Source organism: Mus musculus, chromosome 8 (genome assembly GCF_000001635.26).
Source record: "Mus musculus strain C57BL/6J chromosome 8, GRCm38.p6 C57BL/6J".
Taxonomy (NCBI): Eukaryota; Metazoa; Chordata; class Mammalia; order Rodentia; family Muridae; genus Mus; species Mus musculus.
In genome coordinates, this window is record NC_000074.6 from 26,619,068 (window position 1) to 26,629,645 (window position 10,578).

The following is a 10,578-nucleotide window of genomic DNA, read 5'->3' on the forward strand; positions in this document are numbered from 1 at the left end:
CCCCCCCCTTTGCTTTTTACTTCTCTGGTTCCTGGGCCTGCAAGAAGAACCTGTTTTGAGGCACTTTCCTAAGGACTGATCATCTGATGCTTCAGTGAGGACCTGGCTTCCCTGTCCCCAGGCAAAAGAATGTCCATTCTAGTGAAACCTAACTAGTGAGACAAAAAGATTGTAAATCACCATAGGATCTAATTGGATCCACTGTCCCGCTTTGTATACATTCGGTAAGATCAGTGACATTTGTCCTACTTCCTGCTATGTATTAAATTCATTGCACAGGGCTTACTTTATCCAGTGTATGTGCCTAACAATAACAGAGCTCAGAGGAAATGTAAGTCTCTGTCTGAGTCCATCTATCCTAGTAAGAGATGGACAGCCACAAGTTATCTGTTTCTTCCTGAAGTATTCCGACACTCGGGTTTCTGGAGCCTGAGTTTAGAGTGGCATGGCGAGGGGGTAGGTTTATAGTGGAGAGGGAGAGAGAAGAGGAAGTAAGGTGCCTACAACCCAACAGTCATTCTATATCTGATCCTCATTGAAACCCAGATGGGTGGGCTATCATATTGCTCATTTCACAGATGAGAAAACTGAGTTTCAAACAAGTTACTTGCCTTGGATAGCATAGCTAATAAACAACAGAACCAAGATGTTTTTCTCAGCAGGTCTTGTTTGCAGAAAACAACAGAATTCATTGGGACATTTTCACTCACATATAAAACAGTCTTAAATCTATTCACCTCCCTTATTCCATACTGGTCCTTTCCTTTTCTCCACCCCCTCCCCTTTTACTTACATGCCCTTTCAGAAAGTTGACTGCACATATGTGAGAAAATGAGATATTTATCTGAATCTGTATTGCCCTACTTTGCCTAATATGATGATCATCAGTCCTATCCATTTTCCTTTTTTTAAAAAAATAGCAATTTTTTCTTTTTATGCTTAATAAAATCTCCATAGGGTATACATGCTACATTTCTATTTACCCATCCATTTGTTGATGGGCACGCAGGCTGATTCTGTAACTGCCATTGTGAATAACTTGCAGTAAGCATTGGTACCAGGCACTGCCATCTTATGTTGATTTAGATTGCTCCATATTGGAAACAGGGCTTGAAAACAGGCCTAGAGGCATAGCCTGTAAGACTTGTCTGGGGCATCCTTAAGTTGTAGCTGTGTCAGTTAGTTTTTGCCAACTTGACACAAGCTAGACTCATCTAAGAAGAGGGAACCTCAATGGAGAAAATATTCCCGTCAGAATGGCCCATAGGCAAATACTTGCATTTTCATCACTGATGATTGATGTGGAAAGACCCAGATCACTGTGGGTGGTACAATCTCTGGGCAGCTGGTCCTAGGTGAATCAGAAGGCAAACTGACCAATCTGGAAGAGAGACAAAAAAGCACCATTCCTTCGTGGTCTCTGCTTCAGGTCCTGCCTCCAGGTCTCTGCCTTGAGTACCTGCCCTGACTTACTTCAGTGATGGACTGTGATGTGGATGAGCAAGCCAAATAAACCCTCTCCTGCCTGAGGAGGAGCTATAATGCACAGCTTTGGGGTACTGCTTACATAGATGGTTTGTAGACTTTTTTCCGTAGTGTTTCTCCTATCTGTAAGCTCACAGTCTGGTATCCAGAAGAAAGAAAAAAAAAAAAAAAAAAAAAAAAAAAGAAAGAAAGAAAAAGGAAACTTCAATTTTCAAATGAGCTACAAAGGAAAATCACAAACATCAAGAAGTTGGTAGCAAAAGAAACAATACAGCCAGTATGTCTACTCAATATATGTCTCTATGCTGTATTCTTATGGTTTTATTGTATTATTTTTAAGTTTTGTCTTGTGTGTGTGTGCACATGCATGTGTCTCAATGTGTGTGTGTGTGTAAGTGTATATGTGCACACATGGGAGTGTGTATCAGTGTGTGTGTGTGTGTGTGTGTGTGTGTGTGTATGGGTGTGTGTGTATGGGTGCACACATGGGAGTGTGTATCAGTGTGTGTGTGTGTGTGTGTGTGTGTGTGTGTGTACACATATGGGAGTGTGTATCAGTGTGTGTGCGTGTGTGCACACATGGGAATGTGTGTGAGTGTGTGTGTGTGTATATATGCACACAGGCATGCAGATGCCTGCCAAATCAAAGGCAGCTTTAGATCTGGCATTAGAATTACTGGAGGTCATTAGACACCCAACGTGGGTGCTACAAACTAGATGCTGGGCCTCTGCAAGAGAAGTAAGCACTCTGAACAGCTGAGTTATTTCTCCAGCCCCTCTGTTCTCTCCTTAACCCATGCACTCTGTAATTCTTTGGAAAAAATACGAAACTGCCTCTTTGGGAAAAATAAATGACAACTGAATGAGGTTAAGAGATGTTTAAATCTGAATATTTTAAAATGGAATGTGACTCTTTATGAAAATGTTATTAAGGGGAGCTTCAGAAATCGACTTAAATATGCCTGTGTATACTGGGAGAATCTGGGAAGCCTAGACAAGTCTTGGGAGTTTATATTTTCTAACGATGCAGGGTGTGCTTCACAGCAAAGTGCTACACTGAAAGATGTCTGTGATGCACAAAGAAACAGCATGCGATTAAAATCTCAGCCTCAAAAGATACTACAAAGGAGGAAGAACCAAAAAGCCATGTGAGGGCAGGCACAGGCTGGCATGTCCCCCATCCAAGTACTAACCAGGCCAAAACTTGCTTAGTTTCTCATGATTCTCGGGCCAATAAACTCTGTGCCTAGAAGCTCCTTGGGGTAAGCTTGAGTCACCCACCAAGACCACAGGCCTGAGCCCCAGCATTTAGGAAGTACACAGGGTGCCACATTTGAGAGGAAACCCCTTCTTCAGGCTGTGAGACAGTAGTCTACAGCTAAATGCGAGAAAGGGGGTTTTCAATGGCTGCAATATGGTCAGCCAAGGTTTTCAGTGACTTTGAGGCCAGCTGTGGAGGTTACAGTTTTCCTTGATGTCCCTAGCGCGTGCCCTGCTCCACTCTGGCTAGGCTATTGGGGATAGAGACAGACTCTCTACCGCTGAGCTTCTTTCTCAGTCAAGATAAGCTGTCTGAGAGATTGCCATGATTATGTGCGCCCCCCCCCCCCCTCCATCCCAGTAGGTCTTTAAAAATAAGTTACACTCTATGTAGCAGAGTTCGCCAAGTGGCTAAAGGTAAGGGGGAAAGTAAAACAAAGACAGAGGGCGCGGAGGGGGCGACAAAGCATTATCGGCAGCTTTGATCTCAGAGCTCTTTCCTTGCTGCACTCTGGCTTAAAAGGAACAGAAAAAAGAAAGCAGCACTTCAGGCAGGAAGTGTCTATTATTCAGAAATGTAATATAATTATGTGTCTGCATGGCCCAGTTTATCAGACAGCTTTCTCTGGAAGGATGTGGTGGGATTAGACATGCCACCTCCTTTCCTCCCATCTCCTTCCCACCCCAGACTCCTACCTCCCTCTACAACCTCACCACCCTCCACTCCCCCTCCCTCCCCCTACTGCCAGCCCTTTCTTCTTCTTCTTTTTTTTTTCCTCCTTCCTCCAGGACACTTCCAATTTCCCAGGTTTCGTGACCACTTACATGTCTTTCCTGAGTGTTTTTATATAGCGTAGGAAATTGGGTAATGAAAGCCGAGTCATACATTTCTGCTTTATGTTTCCAAAGAAGCAAGTGTGACTGTCAGGTTTACAAAAGATTGTTTATGTTCACTGGCGTGAAATGGGGAGCGAGCGTTCGGAGCAGAGAGAGAGAAAGGCCGGCCAGGCTGGGATGACAGCAGTGCATTCATCCTCCACGCTACAGCAGACAAAGCTCGGTCCCCGCCTGACAGGGACCATAAATCATGGGCAGGAGATGCTGTACCTACAGCTTATACCATTCCAGATGACAAACACACAGTAATCCACAGAGCACAGCACTTTCGCTCCCTCACCTTCCTCACCTCCCTCCTCCCTCTCTCCTCTTGTCCCCCTCTTCCCTCCAGATCACCACACTGTCTCTCTCTGAGGTTCCTCCCACCCCACCGCTTGCCCCTCCTCTACTTTCTGCCTTGAGAGATGCTCATTTCTTTTCCAAAACTATCTTTTGTTATTTTCTCTGCTTCTCTTATTCTGTCCATTGCTAACCTCCCTTTGTATCCCCGATTGTTATTTCCCATTGGGTAATCTTCTCTTCCTCCCCCCCCTCCCGTTCTTCTGTGTTTACTTTTATTTAGCTAGCACACACACAAACACACACACACACACACACACACACACACACATACACACATGTGTTTGGGTGCTGGGCATGGAACTCCAAGCCTCACGAATGCTAACCATACACTGTATTACCGAGGCCTATAGAAAACAGAATTCTTGTTCCCTGTCATCGTCTCTCCTGTCCTGTCTCTTTTGACTTTCTGATCCCATTTGGCTCCCTTGGTGCCCTTGTTCACTAATAAGAGTTTGATCTTCATCTCGGAACCCTCTTGGCATAGAAGCAAGTAGAGAAGAGAGCCACTACATGTTCTAGATCAGTAGTTCTCAGCCTTCCTAGTGCTTCGGCAATGCCGTTTCTCCTGTTGTGGTGACTCACAACCATATTTCATTGCTACTTCATAACTGTAATTTTTCTACTATTATGAATGGTAATGTAAATATTTGTGTTTTCTGAAGGTCTTTGGTGACCCCTGTAAAGGAGTCATTTGACTCCTTGCAAAGGGGTGACAACCCACAGGTTGAGAACCACCATTCTAGAGTATATGTTCCAACTGCAGGCACTATGGATCCCTGATAGGGTCAGTTTTAGGGACAGAAAGGCTCTGGTCTGTGACGTTGGGATTCAGGCCAGGCTTCCTTCTTAACGTTTATGGATACAGGAAAACCCAGGGTCCATGCTGCGACATGCCAGGTCTTCTCCACAGAGGGAGGCTATGGGTATATGTGACCCTGCACACCCTGAGCTTTGCTTATGAGTCTGTTCTTCCACAGGTCCAAGAACCTCCTCACTCCCTTGTCTCTCTTTCTATGTTGTCAAGAGTTTACTCAGAGTACTCCAAAAATACATCTTCAGTTGTGATCCTTGATATTCGTGCATCTGATCAGATATAGAAATGTTGATATAGAAATGTTGGAACATTACTGGGGGGGCAAGGATGTACCTCACAGTCCACTCTTGTAGTCAGTTGTCCTCGGATTTTGAGCAAGAGCCCAGATAGAAAGCACTAAATCAGAGAGGTTTCTCTTCCAGAACTCCATCTATGTGTAATTCAGCTCTTAATCCGAGCTCCAACGGGGCCCTGGCTCCCAAAGCTAGGATGGCTGACGTTGAGTCTTGTCACACTTTGCATTAACACTGGGATGCTTGCACATGGGAAGCCGTGCAAACTGCATAAGTGATACAAGTGATACCATGATAATACTAGTGTTTGCTTCCCCTTAAAAAGCGTCCACCTAGCATTCTGAAGACCAGCTCCATCTAGATTCAGACTTGCCAGGCCTTTGCGAATGATCCGTCTTCACTATGTAGAAATGGTATCCTAACCATGCACCTGGCGCCTCAACCTCTTGGGCCGGAAGCAGGCTTGGCTGGGGGTACTAGGAATAGTTTTCCCAGATGTCTTCCAGCCAGCCAGCCCAAGAATGACCTTAATGACTAAGGCTGGGGTGGGGAACTGCCTAGGCCTAGGGAGCAGGTGAAGGGACACATTCTATGTACCTTTGGAGCACTTAGGGCTTATCAGGGACCATTTGACATTGGTCACTCACAGCCCAGCAAGACTTGGGTGGTGGAGGAAGAAAAGACTATTTCAGAAGGAGAGAACCAGAGCCATTGATGAAGTCTGGAAAGAGACTAGCAGTTTGGCAACATGTAGAGAGAGCCCTTCCTCACCCTTGTCCTCTCTTGGCTCTCTTAATCATTTCCTTCACGAGGTCTTGGGGGGTCCTCCTCTCCCTCCACCTCTCACCTCAGCTTTTCCAGTCGGCCCATACCAAGATTTAAAGAGGAAGATTATTTAAACATCTCAAAGTCGTCCTGATAGGGCCCTCTGGTTGGCCTTGCAGGACTGACGCAGAGGCAAGACGATAACAAGGACCAATCAGGAGGCTGGGAAGGGGAGCCGGGCATGGTGGCGCATGCCTTTAATCCCAACACTACTCGGGGAGGCAGAGGCAGGCGGATTTCTGAGTTCGAGGCCAGCCTGGTCTACAAAGTGAGTTCCAGGACAGCCAGGGCTACACAGAGAAACCCTGTCTCGAAAAACCAAAAAAAAAAAAAAAAAAAAAAAAAAAAAAAAAAAAGGGCTGGTGGGGGAAAAAAGCTGGACACGGGGGAGCCTCTAAGAGGAGCGCATCCCTTAATCTCTTATGCCATCTTGCCACTGTGGATCAAATGGCTACCCTGGCAGATTCCATCTAATTTTGTAAATAAGATGCCAGACTGGGAGAAAGAGATGCCAGGCTCAAAGTAACGCATATGTTAGGGATGTTAGGGCAAGACTCAGCCCTCTCTGGAGTCAGGGCTCCTGTGAGGATACACTGTGCTGGGCCCCTCTTCTAGGTTAGGACATTATCTTCTCTCCTCATTTTGTACTATGATTAGCTCAGACCACCATCGTGATTAAAAACGGTTAACATTTATTAAGCGTTTACCAGATGTGAAGCACTGGTACCCCACTTTCTATCTAAGTGAATCTTCTCGACATCCTAAGGTGAGTATAGCTTTTTATTCAGACACAGATTAAGCGACTTGCCCAAATAGGAGATGACTAACCGCTAAGCCTGTTCTTTCAGCCACTAGCTATAATGCCACTTTTAAATTGAAATTACTCCCAAAGGGCATTAAATTAAGCTCTTTACATTTTAGCGTGAATGAATTTAACTGGGACTTTGTGTTCAAAGAGATATTTCCCCAGCCCACAGCGTTTAGAAGCTATAGGAAAATGGAAGCTCTTTTTGCCTGATTTGCCCAAGGCCCTGACTCTGTTCCCGGATCCCAGATTCCAGGGACAGAAGAATTTGCCTTCGAGTGGAGTATTAATAACAAAGCCAAGTCCTCAATTTGGACAGAAGCAGCTATCCATTAAGAACCTTCCAGAACATATCTGCTTTGGTCCATTTCATTGCCCAGGATATAGAATTCCACTCCGGTTTCCCCCCATCTCGAAAGGCCTCGTGTTATAATTGTAATTAATTGGGCCTATTATAATCCCAAAGGGAGGGACAGAAGAGAAGAAAAATGAGCCCTTCAGGGCCCCTCCTACCCTGGCCATTAGTCACTCACTGCAGAATCTAGGCCCAAAGAACAGTTATGTTGCCTTGCTCAGAGGAGGGGATATGGGAGGGGCAGGGAGCAGAAAAGCTGGGCGGTTCTTGGTAAAGGCGGCCCCTTTCTAGTCAGGTGGCGCTTCCACCCATCCGTCAGCACCAGATGAAAGGCTATAAAACCGACGCGGTGCCGAGACCGTAAGAAAATATACATCCTGATGTGTCAGGAATACCTGCGTGCCTTTAACCTCAACTTCAGATGAACCAACACACCTCGGAGCACATTTATATGCAAAGGCATATAATATGTCCCCTGTATCTAATTATCTGTCAACCCGAGGCAGTTTGTTTTCCAAATCGGCCTCTCGGCTGTGACTTTACGAGGTCATAAAGAAAACGATGCCACTCTGCACTGAAACGCAAGGAGAGCCCAGATCAACAAATTATCCTCTTTAATGGTGTCTCTCAGCCTCCCGAGCTGGGCCTGGAGGAAGAGAGCGGCCCAGTCCTGGGCCTTCCCAGCCTCCAGAGAAAGGGGCCGAAGCGGCAGAGTGTGAAGCCGAGAAGGCATGCGGACGCAGGACATAGCCGATGAGAGAGACTTCCCTTGGCTCATTCAGCTGTCCTCAGCTGTATTTCTCCACATGAACCACATCTGTCGGTGGAGCTGCCAGCTGATGTCTCCAGTAACAGAATGTTGTCCATGTTCCTGCCGGCTTCAACAGCACCCCCTGCCTAGACCGACCGCCCTGTGCCACCAGAGCATCTTTAGCTCCCGATAGTCCTAGGACGCTGGGTTCTCAAAGAGAAGTGAGAAAATTCAGTCCATTCTCCATGAGAAAATTCCTTCCAGAACGAACCCTTAGTTCCCTGGGAAGGCGGGCAGCTGATAGCTTACTTCTCTGTTGTGTCTGGGCAGGAAACAGTGGTGGCTCTTTTTAAACTTCTAAGCCAAAGAGAAAATTCCTTCTCCCCCAAGTCAGAAAGGCAGGTGGCAGCAGCATCTGCAGAGGGAATGCCTCGTGAGCTGCTAGTGGCCTGAGCTTAGCATCCTCTCACTTCAACACACACCCAAAAGCGCGCGCGCGCGCACACACACACACACACACACACACACACACACACACACACGGGAGGGGGAAGGGGGCGTGGCAAGGAGGGATGGTCCCAGCACACTGTCTTCAGCTCCTATTAGGCCTCATCTGATCTTTAGCAGATTAATTAGGAAGTTTGTCAGAAGACAGCCATGAACTCCAGCCTCTCCTCTCTGGGAGTGGTAATGGAGCCGGGTGAAATCCAAGCTGCAGGAATTCCTCTACCCACACGGCTCCTGTGATTAATGATAGAAAGGGGTGGAAAAAAGAGAGAGAGGTCAACAGCTGAGCGCAAGGCGAGTTGCTAGACAGGGAGTAATTAAGATACGTGGGTAAATATGATTAATAAGCTCAAACTGGCGCGGTGTGCTGTAAACACGACTAAGCAGATGGTCCCCTCTCTGCTGAGAAGGCTGGGCACTTGCAAACAAGGAGTGGGTGAGGGAGGGCGACTCAAGAGGCATGGCTGTGGCTTTCTTGCCTGAGCTGACCCTGCTGGAGAGAGCAAGGGAGCAGTTGAGTCGCCAGGGAAGAGGTTAGGATGAAGCTTGGAGATTCTCTAACAATCCCCTTATTCAGGCACAACACAGATAAGAAATCTGTGGAGGTTCTTGATCAGGTTCAAGGCTTCTCATCTAAAGCATCTCTCTCCCTCTCCTCCCATCCCCAGATCAGATGTGGTGTTCATTTGTTTCAGCTGCTGCCTTAAGAGCAACTCACAAAGCTCAGTGTAGGTGCCTTAAAAACAAATGAGCCGGGCGTGGTGGCGCACACCTTTAATCCCAGCACTTGGGAGGCAGAGGCAGGCGGATTTCTGAGTTCGAGGTTAGCCTGGTCTACAAAGTGAGTTCCAGGACAGCCAGGGCTACACGGAGAAACCCTCTCTCAAAAAACAAAAACAAAGGAAAAAAACAAAAACAAAAACCAAAATGTATCAGATCACAGCTGTGGAGGTGAGACGTTCATGGTCAAGGTATTGACGGTGTTGGGTCCTCCTTAGGCCTGTGGCAGAATCTTCCATGCTTCTCCAGCTTCTGGTGACTTGCGGGCAATTCCTGCTCGACATCTCTTTCCAGATACGTTTGCTTTGTGAGGTCTATGCTTATCTGAAAGTTGAAAGGATGCAGTACAACCTACAATAGCCACGGATGAGTTAGAAAGCAAACTGGAAAGCAAATTCCTTATCAGAAGGAACACAAGCATCTGTGTGTGTGTGTGTGTGTGTGTGTATGTGTGTGTATGTGTGTGTATGTGTGTGTATGTGTGTGTCTGTGTGTGTCTGTGTGTGTGTAGCACTTTTAAGAAGGCACACATGACAGACTCTCACTTCTCAGCTCAACACTTAAAAAAAAAAAATTAGTCCACGCCAAGTGCAGTAGCACACGCTTTTAATCCCAGCAATCAGGAGACAAAGGTCCAAGGCTAGCCTGGTCTGCATAGCAAGTTCTAGGATGGCTGGGACTATATTGAGAGAGACTCTGTCTCAAACAAACAAATAAGAGTCCAGATCCTAGAGCATCCCTCTGTGATGTCACAAAAGAAATGGAGGCTTTGAGAAAACACCTTCAAAAGGAGCCATGACCAGGCATCCCCAAAGAGCCCAATTATCAGGAAACATCTTTAGGACTTAGAAGAGGGGACCATGAACACTTGGTTTAAATGGCAGTAATGTACCAAGACGTCTGTACCTATAGACAAGGACAGCTGTGCTACATGCACCTGCAGGACAAAGCATTGTAGGAGAGGCGACATCAGAGCTCAGAATGTTGATTCCTGGGATTGATTCCTGTGTTAGCTCCCCGTGGCTGTGGTAACAAATGATCACAAACGCAGTGGCTTAAAACAATAGGAAGTCTCTCTCTTATAGTTTCTAGAAATCCAAAACCAACACAATCAGGATAAGATTACTGTAGCAGCAGGTGGTGCTGCTCCCTTCAGAGGATGGAGAGGAGTCTGGCAGCTCCTAGTGTTCTTGGCTCACGGTTGCGTTCTCCAGTCTTCGAGGCCAGTATCTTCTTATCATTGTCTATTGTTATACGTGGCCTCTCTCAGCCCCCCTCTCACAAGGACCCATGTGGATAAGCCAAGTCAACTCCCCATCTTGAACTACTTAACAACATCTGCAAAGACTTTTTTTCCAGTATGCTGCAATTCCCATAGAATTTGCTTTCTTCCTAATCTCTCTCAATTGGTCTCTGTGAAGCTAGACAGCCTGGCAAATAAGCAAAGCATGCACAGGTGTGGCA

The 10,578-nt window shown here is 46.4% G+C and overlaps 1 long non-coding RNA gene across 1 annotated transcript; it reads right to left on the reverse strand.

Moving 5' to 3' along the window:
* Window positions 1–7,673: 7,673 nt before the first annotated feature.
* Gm32050 lies at window positions 7,674–10,328 on the reverse strand. The gene is made up of 2 exons (XR_870281.1): window positions 10,021–10,328; window positions 7,674–8,568 (listed from the first exon to the last, which is right to left on the reverse strand). It is a non-coding gene; the product is annotated as a predicted gene, 32050 (long non-coding RNA).
* Window positions 10,329–10,578: the final 250 nt, after the last annotated feature.